The 20545-nt window shown below is 28.3% G+C and overlaps 1 pseudogene; it reads left to right on the top strand.

Moving 5' to 3' along the window:
* The first annotated feature begins 2402 nt into the window (after positions 1 to 2402).
* LOC113363845 lies at positions 2403 to 18565 on the top strand (annotated as a pseudogene).
* The last annotated feature ends 1980 nt before the right edge of the window (positions 18566 to 20545 follow it).

The following is a 20545-nucleotide window of genomic DNA, read 5'->3' as shown; positions in this document are numbered from 1 at the left end:
TTACCTGTATGTTTGAATATTTGTTAGCACTTTTCACTAAACAAGCTTTTTTAACAAAAATGAATTTGTGAGTTAATTTTCCGCCGAATAATTAGATTTTGTAAATCAAAATTACTAAAGATTTGTCTTTTTTAAAATTATTATTTGAAAACACAAATAATATTGTTCTCTGGATGTTGTTCGATTGGTTTACGAAAATTAACTAATTGAAACTGGTGTGTTTCAATTAGTTAATTTTCAAAAGCCAATCGAACAACATCCAGAGAACAATATTATTTGTGTTTTCAAATAATAATTTTAAAAAAGACAAATCTTTTAGTAATTTTGATTTACAAAATCTAATTATTCGGCGGAAAATTAACTCACAAATTCATTTTTGTTAAAAAAGCTTGTTTAGTGAAAAAGTGCTAACAAATATTCAAACATACAGGTAATTAATTCAACTTTGTCATTAACCTTTTCTAAAAAATTTCCATAACTTTCAAAAAATTTTCTATTATGTTTAATATCCTGTTCTGATAATCCACTCATTTATTTTTATCATTTTTATCATTTTCATTTTGAACATATTATCATATTTCTGTACATTATTATATTTTTTTGCAAATAATTCATTATTTAAGAAAAATCTATTTTCTTTTCCTAAACATATTGTTTGCTAAAATCTCATCAAGATCATTTTTCTTGACAGATGTCCTGAAGATGGAACGTACCTAGTTCCGAACGTCGACAATAAACAAATAATTAAATAAAGAAATTGTTTTTTTTAAAAACTTTTCTTGTTTTTTATTTTGTATTATTTTTGGATTCTTGTTCGAAACTCTACAAATATATATATATATATATATATATATATATATATAATATATTATATATATTATGTACTGCTTATTATGAATTTTTCTGTTACAAAAGTGTGTATTTAAATAACCCAACAACAACGGTATCAAATTTGTCAGAATTCATTTGAATAGAATTTGCAAAATGTCTTATGAAATTGTCATTATCTTAAATAATAATTAATTTCTTCAAATAGCAATTTTTTATAAACGAAGAACTTGCAACTTTGACATTTAAATAAAATAAATTACTGATGATATCACATATTAGTTCTTAATAAATTTAACTGATCTTTTTTATCATTATAATCACGAAAAGCATTTTTCTACTAATAATGCTTAAATATGCATTTTTTTCTTCAATCAGTATACATATATTCTTGAGAAATATTTAATGTAAAACTGTGGTATTATCAAATTGCTGTTCTAAATAAATTTTCACTCAGTTTTTTTGTAATCAGAAAACTGGCATTTTTTATATTGTAGTGTAATTTATAAAATTATATGTAACAACATACTTTACATTTTTAAATTGTAACGTTTCAAAGATTTCTGAACATTTTGGCATACGTTAGAAAAAATTGATGTGTGTGTGTGTGCGGATACAATTTTTCGTCGACGATTTTGGTTACACAGATCAACCGATTTGAATGATTCAAAAAACATTCGATTTGTATTGATAAGGAGACGTGCTGATTAGTTTTTGGCAAAGGCAGGTCTAGCGATTTTGGTAATCTAGTAAAAAAAGTAAAAAAAATATGCCATTTGGCGGTCAAAAATAATATGTTTTATGTAGATTTTAATGATGTGTATAAATTTTCTTTACATTTCTATAGGTTTTTTAACATTTGCCCGTTAAACGGAAGACGCGGCGCGTACGCGCTCCGATATATTCGTCTCTATGCAGTACGATTGCTTTGAAAAAAGTTTAGAATTTCCAAAATAAAGACTTTTTTCAAGTCTTTTTATCCAAAAAAGTCAATTATTTTCAAAACTTTAAAATTTCTTAATCTAATTTTGTCAAAGATTTAAAAAAAATGTAATCTTTTTTAAAAAGTTTAATTTTTGGTCCGGGAAGTTCCAGCAATTTGCCTTAAGGCATGATGCCATACACCACTAGTTTACAAAGAAAATTTACCAAAGTGTATAAACAATTTTTATGGGAATATAGTAAAAATTATCTAGTTCCTGATAAGATAAATTAAAAAAAGTCTCCTGAATAAAATTTTCAAGATTCTTAGTGAATTGCAGAAAATTGCATTAATTAACTTGACAAACTTGTATTTTTGTTAAAAATTTTATACCAGAATGTATTAAATATATAATTTATATGTAAATGATGCATGTGCTAGATTTTTTCCCTTTTGTACAAATAAATAAAAGTCCTACAAATAAATATTACATGTAAAAGTTTAAATACAGTCAACATATTTTAATTATCTAATACCATCAGACACCCAGACATTACTTTATTTCAAAAATTACTTCAAAACAAACAATTTTAATTAACAAAACGACAATCAATTTTCTCCATCCTTTACCAAATTTCTTTTATTTCAGGCTAAAATGGACGAACTGCAGCTATTCAGGGCGATACAGTATTATTAAAAGGTAAACGCAGGAAGGAGACAGTTTGCATCGTTCTCTCTGATGATACTTGCCCCTGAAAAATATGAACAGAGTTGTACGTACTTGCGTGTCCGCTTGTCTGATGTTGTTCTGTAACCGATTAATTACGTAACATGATGTCTTTGAATTGTGTTGATTGTGTCCTTGTTGATTTCTGTGCAGCCTGTCCAGACGTGAAGTATGGAAAGCGAATTCATGTGCTGCCCATTGATGATTCTGTTGAAGGCCTAACAGGGTAAGGGATAATAGAAATATAATATTTATATATATATATATATTATATATATATATATATACTAGCTAACCCGCAAACGTTGTTTTGCCATAAAAATATGCCTAAATTGATAAAAAATTAATAAAAGTGCCAAAAATCAACTATTTAATAGATTTGGACTCTGATTCTTTGACAATAGTTAGAAACTTGTTATAATTTTTCAAAATTATTTCACATTTCATACTTCAAAAATTAATTCACTCGCATCATAGTTTTTTGTTTATTATACTTGTGTCATGTCATATATGTCAATAAATTTTCTTTCAAATATTATTTATTTGTTAATAAATTATTAATTATTTTAAGTCATCAATGAATAATTATATAATTGTTAAATTCATAAGTTTGGCTAAATCACCACAGGAATATTGTGGAAATAAATATTTTTTTACATAAAGATCTGATTTTTGACATTTGCATTTTATTTCAAATTAATTATAATTGTCAAAATATTTTTTTTTCGGTCAAAATTTAATGATATATATTAATATTTAGTTTGTCTTGTTTGTTTTTGTCAGATTCCAATGATAGCCTCAGATTGTACTATTCCATTTAAGAGGTTACAATTTCCTGTAAGATTAGCATTTGCGATGACAATCAAAATATATCTTAACTGATATATTAATATTAATATTATTTTAATTACACAAATTTTACACACTCTGATAAACAATTCCAACGCATCATAGTGTTTTGTTTATTTTAATTTTATGTCAATAAATTAAATTTTAGTCTAAATCAACGCAGTATCTTCATCTAAATATACAATTTTTTTATATAAAAATCAGATTATTTACTTTTGCATTTAATTGAAAAATAGTGAATGTCAATTTCATATATCCAATATGCACTAATTTATAAATGTCAAAATATTTCCTTCTTGGTTCAAAATTAATATAATATGATAATATTTATTTTACAATAATGTTTGGTATCTATAATTTGCTTGGCAATATTGCCTATAACATAACTTGGAATAATTAATTTGCTTCTTATTGAAGAAAGTCATTAAACATTTTTTTTGTAAAATGTCAAAATTTTGTTTATGATTAATTTTAAATTCAATATGCAGCTTTTTTATTGTGATCTCTGATCTATAATGTTTTGATGAAGTTTTGGTTTCCAAAATAATTTGGTAGGCTAATCAATTAAATCTATTTATATATTATTTTCATAAATATTGACAAATGACATTTATTTTTTACATGTCAACATTTATTTAAATTTTTAAGCATTGATTTTTAATTAGATTTAAAACTATAAACAGTGATTTTGAATATAGCATTAGATCAAATTTGGATTTAAATGTTGGATATTTCTATATATGTACATGTTTTTGAATTTTATTTTTTGAAATGTCAAATTTTTTTTTCAAAAATTATATCGAAATTTCCTTAAATTTTGACATTTGTCATTTTAGTGTTTTGTTTTTTTTAGGTCATTTTCTGTCAAAATTTTTAGAAATTTATAATAATTATATATTTAAATTTTAAATTTACTTTTCAAAATTTCCTATAACCTAAGTTGGATATATATGCACACGATGAGCCAAAAAATTCAAAATCGGCTCAGTAGTTTGGGCGTCCATTGCGAACCAACATCGTGGCACGAGATATATATATATATATATATATATATATATATAATTAAATTTTGTTCCTCAGAAATCTGTTCGAGGTCTACCTCAAGCCCTACTTCTTAGAAGCCTATCGGCCAATTCACAAGGACGACGACACATTATTGTCCGTGGCGGTATGAGAGCAATAGAATTCAAAGTAGTCGAAACAGATCCTGCTTCTTATTGTATCGTGGCTCCTGACACAGTCATTCATTGCGAAGGGGATCCAATCAAGCGGAGGAAGAGGAAGAAGCTCTCAATGCTGTCGGTTATGATGATATTGGTAAGTTAATAGATAATGTTATTCAAGGATGTTGAAGATTTACTTATTAATACAAATGTTTTTTTTATTTTTATTAGGTGGTTGCAGAAAACAATTGGCACAAATTAAAGAAATGGTAGAGCTGCCTTTGAGACATCCGTCTTTGTTCAAAGCTATCGGTGAAACCACCTCGTGGAATTCTCATGTACGGACCTCCTGGTACTGGTAAAACTCTTATTGCCAGAGCAGTCGCTAATGAAACAGGAGCTTTTTTCTTCTTGATAAACGGTAAGATATAATTATGTATATAATTCATATAAAAATATATAATTATTGATTATTTAAACAAAAACTTTAGAACATTGAATATTTTTCCAAGTTTGTTGGTACTTTTTGTTTAAATCAATTTCTTTAAAATATACTGAGTTGATGCAAGAATTAATGTTGTTAGATAATATTATAGAATATTTAATATTCAACATATTTGCCACATACATCTTTTTTGTGAAATAAATATAATCTTTAATTTTAAAATAGTTACAAAAGTGAAAGATGCATAGATAAAATAAATAAATGTACAATGCACAATTGGTCAATGCATAATTTCTATGTATTATTGTATTTTAAAGTATCTGAGTTGATGTAGTGTTTTCATAATTAATTATTGAGGATAAAGTTGATTATTTTTGTGCAAATTTGCAAAATATTTTACTTATTTTAGATAAACCGTTCAAAAGTTACAAGAGATATGAGAGATATGAAATGCACTTTTAACGCGTTTGAATTTGATTTCTCATTTAAAAACGATTTTAGAGTATACCGAGTCGAGATAGGATTTTATAATCTAGGATACGGTTGATTATTTACTTTTTTACAAATTAGCAAAATATTTCGCTTTCGTTACAAGTGATATAATTGAAAGCATTTTTAACGCGTTTGGATTAGATTTCTTATTTTAAAATCGAGTCGATCTAGGGCTTTATAATGTTTGAGAATACAATTGATTATTTATTTTTGTACAAATTAGCAAAATATTTGACTTATTTTAGTTGAACCATTTAAAAGTTACAAGAGTTACAATTATTAAATGCACTTTTAACGCGTTTGGATTTGATTTCTCATTTTAAAAACGATTTTCGAGTATGCTCTGTCGAATTAGGGTTTTATAATGTTTGAGAATAAAATTGATTATTTATTTTTGTACAAATTTGCAAATATTTGACTCATTTTAGTTAAACCATTTAAAAGTTCTAATTTAAGAGTTCTAATGTACTTTCAATGAGTTTGTATTAGATATTTTAGCTTAAACACGATTTTAGAGTACACCCGAGTTGCTTTAGGTACTTATAATGTTAAACAATGTTGTAGCTAATTTATTTTTACACAAATGAGCAAAATATTTCACTTATTTTAGATGAACTATTTAAAAGTTACAAGAGATATAAAAACTAAATGCACTTTTAACGCGTTTGAATTTGATTTCTTAGTTAAAAACGATTTTAGAGTAAACCGAGTTGCTGTAGGTACTTATAATATTAAACAATATTGTAGCTAATTTATTTTTGTACAAATTTGCAAAATATTTGACTCATTTTAGTTAAACCGTTTTAGAGTTACAAGAGTGATGGATAAATGCACTTTCAACGCATTTTGGATTAGATTTCTCATTTTAAAACGATTTTAGAGCATTCCGAATTGATACAGGGTTTTATAATGCTTTAGAATACGGTTCATTATTTATTTATGTACAAATTTGCAAAATATTTGACTCATTTTAGTTAAACCATTTAAAAGTTACAAGAGATATGATGATTAAATGCATTTTTAACGCGTTTGAATTGGATTTCTTAGTTCAAAAACGATTTTAGAGTAAACTGAGTTGCTGTAGGTACTTATGTTAAACAATATTGTAGCTAATTTATTTTTGTACAAATTTGCAAAATATTTCATTCATTTTAGGTGAACCGTTTAATAGTTATTAGAGATATGATGATTAAATGCACTTTCAATGCATTTTGGATTAGATTTCTATTTTAAAAACGCTTTTTGATTATGCCAAGTTCATATAGGTCAATATAAAAAATGACAATATTATAAATAATTAAATTTTGTACAAAATTTTCCAAACAAATCATTTGTTTTAATCGATTTTATTAAAAGCTACAAGACTATTATAAACAAGGCATAAAACCTATTTGATTGCATAAAAATTAGAGTGGGAGCTAATATGGGTTGATATTAAAATATCAATTGATTTATCAAAAAATGATGAGTTAATGTTAAAACTATCTGTGGTCGACACACGAATCCGATTTATATGCAAATTGCAAAAAAACGTTTATTGGTACAACTTTCTTTTTTTTTTTTGAACAACTTTCTTGTTAATTTTACTCTGGGTATATCTTTGTTATTAAACTTTTTGTTATAACCTGAGACTATTTGCTTTTTATATTAACTAGTGGTGCATGCCATTGGGCCTTAAAACAAGTTGCTGAAACTTTCCGTACTGTAATTTAAAGTTTTTAAAAGTTCTGAATTGAAAAATTAAATTTTTTTTAAAGAATGTTGATTTTTTTAAACCTTGTTGAAAATTTTGAAAGCCTTAGAGGAATTTTAATATTGAAAAAATTGAAAATTTATTTTTTTGAGAATGATTTTTTTAAAACTTAATTTTATTGTATTTTTTTTTACAAACTTAAATTTTTGAAAATTCTTGATACCCATTCATTTCGCTTAATCCAGACTGACGAAATATTAATAAATATCTGAATTTCTATCGTCAAATGGCATTTTCATTCATTTTTTATTTTTCTGAATTTCCGAAACCGCTGGAACTGCTTTCGCAAAAACTTAATCATTTCTTCATTACGTCAATTCATAGTACAATTTATTTTGAATCGTTGAAATCGGATGCTCCGTTCTCTCACAATTTTAATTTTCATTTTCTGCTCTGACAAAAAATTGTATACACACATCCGTTTTTTTTTTAAAACATATCAAAATCTTGAGAAACTTATAAGACAAAGATATACAAAAAATTTCATTTTCGATTTTTGGACGATTACTAAAACTAAGGTAAACATATTTTTTTATAGTCAACCGGGACGGCAATTTGTCGTCAATTTAAAATAACAAATGCTATTCAAGGATACAACAAAACAAGTTTTATATGTGAATAATTTTTTAATAATCAAAATTGCGGACTTTTGTTTCTAGGTATTTCAATTAATCGAAATTGAGCAATTCTGTTTTTTTCTCTGCTTTTGAGCCGTGTATAAAGTTCTATTTAATTTTCTTTATAATTAATTTAAAAAAATTAGCATTTGTTGCTTTGTTTGGATTTCAACATATATGACAAGTTGGTCCATTTTATTGTATAAGATCGATCGAAAGGATGCTTATTCTTCAATCTTCTAATATGTGATGGATTCAATATGGGAATAATTGTGGGGTTATTGTGGTTGATGATCGCTTCTGTTTTTTATTACCTCCTAGACAGTATCGATTCTCAGATGCAGTATTTGGTTACTGACATACCAAGGTGATAGTTCTTGTTCATTTTAATTTTAATTTACGAAAAGTCGACAAAAGATCTAAATCCGGGAAAAATATTACATTTACAAAAACTCAAGGTGAAAATCCGGGGCTGTCCCGGCCAAACCGGAACGTATGGTCACCCTATTGATGTTAATTAATATTTGTTTATCTGTATTTCTCAGGTCCCGAAATTATGAGCAAGTTGGCCGGCGAGTCCGAATCCAATTTGCGAAAAGCCTTCGAGGAGGCCGAGAAGAACTCTCCTGCAATTATATTCATTGATGAATTGGACGCGATTGCACCGAAAAGGGAAAAAACTCACGGAGAGGTCGAGCGCCGTATCGTCTCACAACTTTTGACACTCATGGACGGTAATAATAATAATAAACAAGACATATTAAAGCATTCCAAGTTCTAAGTTATTCTAGTTCTATATTTCTATTTCCTTAGGTATGAAGAAGAGCTCCCATGTGATTGTGATGGCTGCAACAAACAGGCCCAATTCCATCGATGCTGCCCTCAGGCGTTTTGGCAGATTCGATCGCGAGATTGATATTGGAATTCCCGATGCAACCGGACGTTTGGAAGTTTTGCGAATTCATACAAAGAACATGAAGCTCGCCGAAGATGTAGACCTGGAACAGGTAAATGATTAAAGAAATTAGTGGTGCATGGCATTGCTGGAACTTCCCGTACCGTAATGAAATGTTCGAGTAATGAAAATAATCAATAATTGTTTTAAATAATTTCAAATGCAGCAAATTTATAAGCGCTTATTAAATTGGGCGACGAGCGTATTCTACAAACACGTTATGTGAATGTTTACAAGAATTTTTTTTTTATTTAAATTTGATTTTTTTGATAATTTTGAAATTTCTTTTAAATTTTTTTTTTCAATTTAAAAATTATCTTAAAATTTTATAAGTAATCGTTTTTTTTATTTCGAATTTTTTCGAAATATTTCAAAATTTAATATTTTTTTTTGAAAACTATGAAACATTTCTAAAATTTGAAATTTTTGATACTTAAAATTTTTTTTGAATATTTTGATTTTTTTTTTATTGAAAATTTTGAAATTACGAATTTTTTTGTAAAAGCATTTTTTGCACACCGTCTACACAAGCAAAAGATTTCTTGAATTCATCTAATCGTATGATCCGTTCTCTCAGAAACTGCATGACCGTTTTAAACGCTCTGCGCTCTATACCTCCAAAACGGCAAGACGTGCCTTTTGCAAAAACGCCTCGCGATCCAGTGCGAACCGAATGATTTTTCAATCATTAAAATCGATTATTTCACTCCAAAAACGAAAATGCCGAGGACATTTGTTTGAACCAGATAAGTGAACTTCAAAATAAAAGAATCTTGGTACGGAACCCTAAAAACTTGACACAAAATGTGTACACATTATTAAAAAAAAATCTCTATAAAATATATGATAATTTGATGTGCATATGTCTAATGATCATTTTTGACCTCAAAATGGCATCTTTAATATTTTCCTATGTACCTCCGGAACGGCTGGATCTGCCTTTGCCAAAAACTAATCAGCACGTCTCCTTATCAATACGAATCGAATGCTTTTTGAATTATTCAAATCGGTTGATCCGTGTTTCCAAAATCGTCGACGAAAATTTGTATCCGCACATACATACACACACACGCACACACACACACATACATCCATTTTTTCTAAGGTATGCTGAAATGTTCAGAAACCTCTGAAACGTAAAGATATATAAAAATTTACATTTTCGATTTTTTTGCGATTACTATAGCTTACCCTACGGGATGTTACCTAAATAGTTTAGAAACTGGAATCAGTAGATGTAATGTTTTTTTTTTACAGATTGCTGCCGAATCTCACGGTCACGTAGGCGCCGATCTCGCTTCGCTCTGCTCCGAAGCAGCCTTGCAACAAATTCGCGAAAAAATGGATTTGATCGATTTGGAAGACGAACAAATCGATGCGGAAGTATTGAACTCTTTAGCCGTGTCGATGGAGAACTTCAGAGTAAGGAGAACGATAATAATAAATAATCCTTTTTCATAATTTATTATTCATAATCCATAATTCATAATTTATTATTTTAGTATGCCATGACAAAATCTTCTCCGTCCGCCCTTCGCGAAACCGTTGTAGAAGTTCCGAATGTCACCTGGAACGATATCGGAGGTCTGCAAAATGTTAAACGTGAACTGCAGGAATTGGTGCAGTATCCAGTTGAACATCCTGATAAATTCCTTAAATTTGGCATGCAGCCTTCGAGGGGAGTTCTGTTTTATGGACCACCTGGATGCGGTAAGTTGAAAAATTTATATATATATATATATAATATATATATATATATATGTATATATATATATATATATATGTATGTATGTATGTATGTATATATAATTTACTAATTTTTTTTTTTCAGGTAAAACTTTGTTGGCGAAAGCTATTGCCAATGAGTGCCAAGCTAACTTCATTTCCGTAAAGGGTCCAGAATTGCTCACTATGTGGTTTGGAGAGTCTGAAGCGAACGTCCGAGATATTTTTGACAAGGTACAGATAAAAATAGTTTTTTTTTAACACTAAACCTACCCACAGTTTATGTATCCTATAAGGTCAAGTTGACCTGCAATTAAAAAAATTTTTATTTTTTATTTAGATAATTATTGATTTATAGTTTAATGTATATAACATTAAAAAAATCATTAAGTTTTATCTAAATTTATTTTTATATAATAATTTCTAAAAAAAAAACAACTAAAATATATATACGTACTCGGCTTTCTCACATTGTTTATCAATAATTTTAGTATGAAATAAATATTTATGCAATATTAATACGCAAATATATTTGTTGTTTCGTAACTTCTGAGAAATTTTATTCGACTAGTTTTTCGTCAAAGCCGCATGGACAGTGTTGAGAAAAAAACTGCAAAATTACCTAAAACAGCAATTTGGGCCTAAAAATGCTTTTATTTATTTATTTACTCTTTTACTCGTCGATTCTCTATACACAATTTACGCATTTTTCTCGCTAGGATCAAAATGTTGGAATATTTTTAAAGTTGTATCTACAAATTTTCTACTTTGTTACACTTTTTAGCCAACTAAGAAATGGCCCGCCACATTCTTGCCAAACAATGTTTAATAGTTTTGCTGCATTTTCCTATTTCTTTTAGACAAGTATTTTTTCAGTTATTTTTATACACTGTGAGAGTAATCAAATTTGATTTATACTATTTTTTCAAAATTTGAATGAATTTATCAGTTTTAAAACAAACTATCCAATTGAAGAATTCAACAATATTTTTTCTAGTCATTTTCCAAGTAGGGAAACCCATTTATTATATTTTTACTTTTGACTTCACACACTATCCATAATTTTATTCTAAATCTAATTTCAAAAATCTTAACTTTTTTATATTTGAAGTAAAACTTCTTTAGGCGCGACTAGGGTGTAAATCCGTATAAATGCAATGGAAGTGCGTTACGGCAGATACGAGTCGAGTGCCAATAATTCGTCATTCGCTCTCGATGATATCATTTCTATACGGGTCGATTGTGATTAGTCGTCGTGTATGTGAATAGAGATGTCGTTGTATGCGTAACGGCATCAACGTTGTATGCGTACCGATATCAATAAGGATATCGACATAGATCGATAAATAAACATTTTAAAGTTACATCGTAGTACAAATCTTGATTTAATGAAAAATGCGTGAATCAGAAGAATATTTTACCCTGTTTCTTGAAAATATTTAAAAAAAAAAAATAAACATTTGTACTAAACGTAAGTTTATTGATTAGAAATTATTAACTTCCCGTAGGGCAAGTTATAGTAGTCGCAAAAAAATCTAAAATGAAAATTTTCATATATCTTTACGTTTCAGAGGTTTCTGAAGATTTTGGCATACATTAGAAAAAATTAATGTATGTGTATGTGAAGATGCAAATTTTTGTCGACGATTTCGGGAACACGGAACACGATTTCAATTTTTCCAAAAACATTCGATTCCTATTAATGACACGTGCTGATTAGTTTTTGGCATAGATAGGTCTAGCCATTTCGAAGATACGGGGCAAAAAGTGCCAAAACGGTAACTCAGTTTGTATGAGAACGGAGCGTCCGATTTCAATAATTCAAAAAATTCTTTACCAAGATTTTTATTACGGTACGGGAAGTTCTTGCAATTTCCCTTAAGGCACGATGCCATGCACTCCACTAGTCATTTTTTATTGAATATCCAACCTGCCTTCCTAAAAAAAAAAAAATTATCAGAACTTCATTTCGTCAATACAAGTAAAATGCTTTTTAAATCATTCAAATCGAATACACCTTTATCTCAAAAACTAAATCATTAAGTTTTATCAGCACATACATACACACACATTCATTTTTTCTAAAGTATGCCAAAATGTTCAGCAACCTCCTGAAACGTAAAGATATATAAAAATTTTCTTTTTCGATTTTTTTTGCAATTAACATAACTTACGCTACGGGAAATTACAAACGTGAACTCAACATATATGAATGTACGATTACTATTAATGTATAGTTAAAATTTCAAATGTTAATAAAATAATCATTTATATATTAGTTGTGGGTAAATTGTCACTACACTAAATCATATTATGTAATTGAAATTACGATATATAGAAATAATTTACTAGCATAAGACCACCAAAATTTTTTGTGGTAAAAAAAATCATTGCTATAAACCATAAAATTTTTCATAAATTCACTTTGGTCTAAGCATTTTCCGTGAAAACCTTTACTCGCTCAAAGCTCGTTTTGAATTTTGCTCGTATGTCGGAGCAACGAGTCGCTTCTTTGATCCCGAAACACTTGTAAGTTCACTGTACACTTTTTTCTACTAATTTTTGTTAATTTTTTCAGGCACGTTCGGCTTCCCCTTGCGTCCTGTTCTTCGATGAACTCGATTCGATTGCTAAAAGTCGTGGCGGCAACGTCGGAGACGCCGGCGGAGCCGCCGACCGTGTCATCAATCAGATCCTGACCGAAATGGACGGCATGGGGGCCAAGAAGAATGTTTTCATCATCGGCGCTACGAACAGACCAGGTAGGATAGTAATCATCATATCAAACATTCAAACATAGATGTATTAGGTTGTCAAATATCTCCCTTCCGCTTTTTTGCTCTTGGTTTGTAATACAAAAAGGCGGAAGGGAGATATTTGACAACCTAATATTAGATGTATTAGATATACAATTCACAATTTTACAATTAAATAACAAAACTGCCTGTAAGTGGAATTCCCGTACCGTAACGAAATGCTCGAGGAATACTGAATGTTTTCAAATAGATTGTTATAAATATTGTAACATTGTCCAATATTTATGAGAATTATATAAACTGAATTGCAGAGTTGAAATTATTTGTAAAGTATATTAGAACTATAGCCAGAATTAAAAATAAAATCTGAAATATTTTTGATATACAGAAAATTAAAAAAAAAAAAAAAAAACTAGCTGTAAGTGGAATTCTGTCTTAAGGCAATTAAGGCATCGTGCCTTAAGGCAAATTGCTGGAACTTCCCGTACCAAAAATTAATTTTTTAAAAACGATTAACATTTTTGAAAAAAATGTACTTTGAAAAAATAAGATTTTTGAGAAACTATATATATGGACAAAAAATTACTTTTTTTTAAAAAAAAAATAAAAAAAAAATTAAATTTTTTTTTTTTTTTAAGGAAAAATTTTTTTCTTTATTTTGACATATTGTGGAAGATCTGAACTTTTTTTTCAAAGCAATCGTACTGATTTAACTGCATAGGGACAAAATATAAAGCGCGTAAGCGCCGCGTCGCTGTCTAACGCATAAGCATTGGTACGGAACCCATAGGAATGTTAACAAAATGTATACTTATTGTTAAAATCTCTATAAAATATCTGATAATTTGATGTGCATATGCCTAATGATCATTTTTGACCGCCAAATGGCTCATTTTTTTACTTTTTCCTCCATATCTCCGAAACCGCTAGGCCTACCTTCATGAAAATTTTATCGATTCATCTTGTCAATACAAGTGAAATGTTTTTTGAATTATTCAAATCGGACGCTTCGTTCTCTTAAAAATGTGAGTTACCGTTTTCGGCACTTTTTGCCCCGTATCTTCGGAACGGCTAGACCTGCCTTCGCCAAAAACTAATCAGCACGTCTCCTTATCAATACGAATCGAATGTTTTTTGAATTATTCAAATCGGTTGATCCGTGTTCCCGAAATCGTCGACGAAAATTTGTATCCGCACATACATACACACACGCACATATATACACACACACATACACATACATCCATTTTTTCTAAGGTATGCCAAAATGTTCAGAAATCTCTGAAACGTAAAGATATATAAAAATTTTCATTTTTGATTTTTTTCCGATTACTATAACTTGCCCTACGGGAAGTTAAAAATAAATTAACTTATAAATAAATTTTTAATCATGGTAAAAATAATCACTAAAAACCATATTTACAATAATAATAACAAAACAATACATATTACATATACGATGGGAAAATAGTCAAAAGACTAATAACATATGCTGTAGGAATAGTTAATAGTAATTTGATCTCTGCTATATTTTATACTTGATTATCTTTTTATTGATGATGGTAGCTTGTACTTATTGTACCAATATGTATTGTCATTCGATCCAATATTACATATATTAGGATTTAAGTTAATTAAACAATTAATATAAAACCTGTCAAAGATAATTGTTACAAAATCTCTCACTAATGGTACATTAGTGGAATCATGTAAGAATTTTGTGCTAATATAATTCATATTTATTGGATTCCTTGCTTGACCTATAACAAATCTCAATGAAACATTTTGTACTGATTGTAGTTTCTTAATATTATGTTTGTTTGTCATACACCAAATAGGGGAAGCATATATCATTGCGGATCTAATTATTGCCATATAAGTTCTTTTTTTAATTTTCAATATTAATAGAACTGTTATAATTTAGCATTGGGTATGATATGTATATTAAATTTTTTAATTTATTTTATTACTAATGTGTTCATTGAAATTAAGTTTTCTGTCTAAGATGACACCCAAATATTTAACAGAACTACTCCATGGTAATATGATATTATTATTAAGATGCAAGGTTATATTGGGTGTAGGATTAATTCTTCTTTTAGTAAAGAATATTGATTCTGTTTTGTCAATATTTATTTTTATTTTCCATTTATTTGTGTATTTTTTAATTTGGTTCAAATGACTTTGTAATTTCTTAATGATTGCTTTATCTGATTTGCCCGAAGTGAAAATTACAGTATCATCCGCATACATTAATAATTGCGTGTTGATTTTTGTATGCATATCATATGTATAAATGGAAAATGAAATTGGTCCCAAAATACTACCTTGAGGCACACCTGCTGTCATGGCTCTACATGTAGATTTACAATTGTATATACTAACATAAAATTTTCTATTAATTAAATAATTTCTAATTAGACAAATCACACCAAGTCAAGTATTTTACATTCGAAATCACTACATTATCATTTATCCTTTCAGATATCATCGACCCTGCGATTTTGCGACCGGGTCGTCTCGATCAGTTGATTTACATTCCATTGCCGGACGAGCAATCTCGTGCGGCTATTTTCAAGGCAAATCTACGCAAGAGTCCGGTGGCCGCCGATGTAGATTTAAATTATATAGCTAAAGTAACTCAAGGTATCATCATAATTGTTACATTCATAATTGTTAAAGAGAGATAATGTTGTTTTAATATTGTTAATTTTTTTTTTAGGATTTTCTGGTGCTGATTTGACCGAAGTTTGTCAACGGGCTTGCAAACTCGCCATTCGTCAGGCGATTGAATCCGAAATCAGACGCGAAAGGGAGCGAGCCGCCAATACTAATGTAGCCATGGACGTAAGTTGAATTTTTTTTATTTATAATAATTTCATTGGTAATTATTATTAATTTTTAATTTAGTATCAACAATTGCAATTAATATTTGGCAGTTTCTAATTATTTTTGGCAATTACAGTTAATTTTAAATAAATACGTTATATATTTGGTATTTTTCTAAAAAAAAAATGGCAATTTTGGTGGAAATGTTCTTGGATAATTTTTACCAATTTATTAGTTAATTTTAGTCAAATGTTGTTATTTTTTGGTAATTTCAGTAATTTTGGCTAGTTTTTGTCAATTTTGGGAATTTCGAAACATTTTTGGTAATTTTGAATAATTTTTGATACATTTGGCAAATTTTTGACAGTTTTAGAAATTGTGGATAGTTTTTAGCAATTTTTGAAATTATGAAACATTTTTGACAATTTGGAAATTTGGAAATTTGAAAATTTTGCTCCATACATATTTGGAAATTTGAAAATTTTGGATCGTTTTGGTTTGATTTTGGATAATTTTTGGCTATTTCAGTAATTCTGGTTAATTTTGGATAATTTTCAGCTATTTCAGTAATTCTGATTAATTTTGGATAGATTTTGTCAACTTTGGGAATTTCGAAACATTTTTGGTAATTCTGGATCATTTTTAGTAATTTTGGCAATTCTAGAAATTTTGGATAATTTTTAGCAATGTTTGGAAATTTGAAAATTTTCATCATGCAAATTTTGTTTCATTTTTGCTAATTTTGGTTAATTTTTGGCAATTTTAGAAATTCTGGATAACTTTGGATAGTTTTTGGCAATTTTGGGAATTTCGAAACATTTTTGGTAATTTTGGATCATTTTTAGTAATTTTGGCAATTTTTTGCAATTTTAAAAGTTCTGGATAACTTTTAGCAATTTTTGAAATTTTGTAACATATTTAGCAATTTTGGATCAATTTGGAAATTTTGGATTCATATTTAGCAATTTTAGTAATTCTGGATAATTTTTGGCGATTCTGGGAATTTGCAAACATTTTTGGCAATGTTGGATCATACTTGAAAATTTGAAAAATTTTGGATAATTTTTGGCAATTTTAGTTGGATAATTTTTGGCAAGTTTGGCAATTTTGAATCATTTTTGGAAATTTTGGCGATTTTAGAAATTTTGAAACATTTTTGGGAATTTTGAATCACTTTGGAAATTTGAAAGTATCATTTTTAGTAATTTTGGTTAATTTTTGGCAATTTTAATAATTCGTGACAGTTTTGGATAATTTTGCTGGGAATTCCGAAACATTTTTGGCAATTTTGGATCATTTTTGATAATTTAGGATAATTTCTAGCAATTTTAGGAATTTTGGATCATATTTGACAATTTTAGGTTGTTTTGGATAATTTTTTCAATTTAGAAATTTGAAATTGTTGGATGATATTTCAAAATTTGAAAACTTTGGAACATTTTTGGTAATTTTGGATAATTTTTAGCAATTTTAGTAATTTTGAATCATTTTTGGTAATTTTGGCAAGTTTTTGACAATTTTAGAATTTCTTTATAATTTATAGCAAGTTTGGAAGTTTTGAAATATTTTTGGGAATTTTGGATCATATTTGGATATTTTGGTTCATTTTTGGCATTTAGCTAATTCTGGACAATTTTGGATAATTTTTTGTCAATTTTGGGAATTTTGGAACATTTTTGGCAATTTTGGATCATTTTTGATAATTTCTAGCAAATTTAGGAATTTTGGATTATTTTTGGCAGTTCTGTTTCTAGTTAATTTTTTTTTAATTGTAGTTATTTTTAATGAAAAATCTTCAAATATTATAGGCTGAAAAAACAATTCAGGACATACACAGTGTAAATAATTATAACATTTAAACTATTAGCCGTTATATTCGTCAAAATTATACAAAATATAAAATGCTATTTACACATAATACAATATTTTTTCTCAGATGGATGAAGAAGATCCAGTTCCTGAAATTACGAAAGCCCATTTCGAAGAGGCAATGAAATTCGCCAGGAGATCAGTATCAGACAATGATATTCGTAAATATGAAATGTTTGCACAGACACTACAGCAGTCTCGGGGCTTCGGCACCAACTTCAGGTAAAAATCATACGCCCTTAAACTTTAAGTTGAACTTTAATATATATATATATATATATATATATATATATATTATATAATTATCTATTTCATCAGATAGATTTCCTAATACGAGTTCAACACCGGCTCAAGGTGGCTCAGGATCAGGCAGCGAGCCTCACCCCGGCCAAGGAGAGATCGGTGACGACGACTTATATAGTTAAGTTTTAAAATACATAAGCAAGTTTACATTTGCGTGAACGTGTCCTAGTTATTATGATGATTAGCAGCAACTGACTTATTGATATGAATAAGGATTTTAAAAGCGATTGTGAATGTATTGAATGCTACTACCTACTACATTTATAAAATAATACATTGAAAAGTTTGATACTTTGTCTGATAAGTTGTCTGTATAAAACTTATTGTAACTTTATGAATTTAAAAATATACATTTGGAAAAAAACGTAACAGGATTTTTTTTTTTAAATTTAGATCTAGAGTAGTAAGAAAGTAAATAATATATTCTATTTGTCTAGTAGAAATAGACGGCTTTGGTTAAGAGATTTACATCAGGTTCAATAGTGGCAAAGTGAGGCTGCTTGGGATGGCATCAACACATTTGTGAAAGAAGTTATAACTAGCTGTAAGTGGAATTCTGTCTTAAGGCAATTAGGGCATCGTGCCTTAAGGCAAATGCTGGAACTTCCCGTACCAAAAATTATTATTTTTTTAAAAACGATTAACTTTTTGAAAAATTTTACTTGCAAAAATAAGATTTTTTGAACTGAAAAACAATTAATATTGAGTTTGAAAAATAAAAATTTTACTTGAAAAAATTTTTTTAGAAACTATAAATTGGACAAAAAAGTAGTTTTTTTTGAAAAAATTTTTTTTAAAAACAGATTTTTTTTTTTGAAAAAAAATTTTTTTCTTTATTTTGACATATTGTGGAAGATCTGAACTTTTTTTTTCAAAGCAATCGTACTGCTTTAACTGCATAAGGACAAAAATAAAGCGCGTAAGCGCCGCGTCGCTGTCTAACGCATAAGCATTGGTACGGAACCCATAGGAATGTTTAACAAAATGCATACTTATTGTAAAATCTCTATAAAATATCTGATAATTTGATGTGCATATGTCTAATGATCATTTTTGACCGCCAAATGGCTCATTTTTTTTACTTTTTCCTCCATATCTCCGAAACCGCTAGACCTACCTTCATGAAAATTTGATCAATTCTTCATCTTGTCAATACAATAAAATGTTTTTTGAATTATTAAAATCGGACGCTTTGTTCTCTAAAACTAAGTTACCGTTTTCGGCACTTTTTGCCCCGTATCTTCGGAACGGCTAGACCTGCCTTCGCCAAAAACTAATCAGCACGTCTCCTTATCAATACGAATCGAATGTTTTTTTAATTATTCAAATCGGTTGATCGGTGTTCCCGAAATCGTCGACGAAAATTTGTATCCGCACATACATACACACACGCCATACATACACACACATACATCCATTTTTTCTAAGGTCTAACCTCTAAAACGTAAAGATATATAAACATTTTCATTTTCGATTTTTTGCGATTACTATAACTTGCCCTACGGAAGTTAATAATTAATTATCAGGAAAATAGTTAAGAAATTCTAATTACAATATCGCGCCTTTTCAAATAAACCATATCCATGTTGTTATATTGTCTAGGACCATATCGCCATACTGGTTTGGACAAAAGCGCGAAATTTAAACAGATTTTGATAAACTTGATAAAGTGCGTTTTTATTACATAAAAAATATAATATATAACTAAAACTTATATAAAAATTGTTATCCTGTTATTCATTCTTGACAAAATAATTTATAAGTAAAATCTGTTTTTAAATGTTGAATTTTCGACTAAGGGCAGCCATGTTTGACAGTTAAAAAGTTGATATTTTATTATAAAGTGATTTGTGGCGAAATATCGAAAAGTGTTTGATTTAAGTATATTTGATTGTTATCCTTTGAATAATACTGCTTATTAATTGTATATTTAATATATTATTGTATTTTATATCTTTTAGAGCCCCCCACCACAACGTCTCTTTGGTGACGGCCGATCTGTCACTTGACAATGACAACATAATAAAAAGACATTAGAATTCTAATTTATACAAAAAAATATGTAAAATACTCCTTCGCTTTGCATCGAACAAAGGCGGAGATGTTACCGATAAATAACTTCAACAATACTACGCATATTATAATAAATATCGACGACTCATATAATTCCTAGAAATTAGATATTCTTACAACATCAATCGAACGAAAGTGCCTTCATTCATTATGTTATCGCAACCTTATCACTTAGATATAAGCCAGTTATTTATTTTATACATTGTCATATTTTATTTATGTTAAATGTGTGATTTATG

The sequence above is a fragment of the Ctenocephalides felis genome, unplaced genomic scaffold, assembly GCF_003426905.1.
Source record: "Ctenocephalides felis isolate EL2017-DRISC unplaced genomic scaffold, ASM342690v1 CF-g0.4_SCAFFOLD_00845, whole genome shotgun sequence".
Lineage (NCBI taxonomy): Eukaryota > Metazoa > Arthropoda > Insecta > Siphonaptera > Pulicidae > Ctenocephalides > Ctenocephalides felis.
Note: the sequence above shows the minus strand (reverse complement) of the source record. Positions and strands in the feature narration are given on the sequence as shown.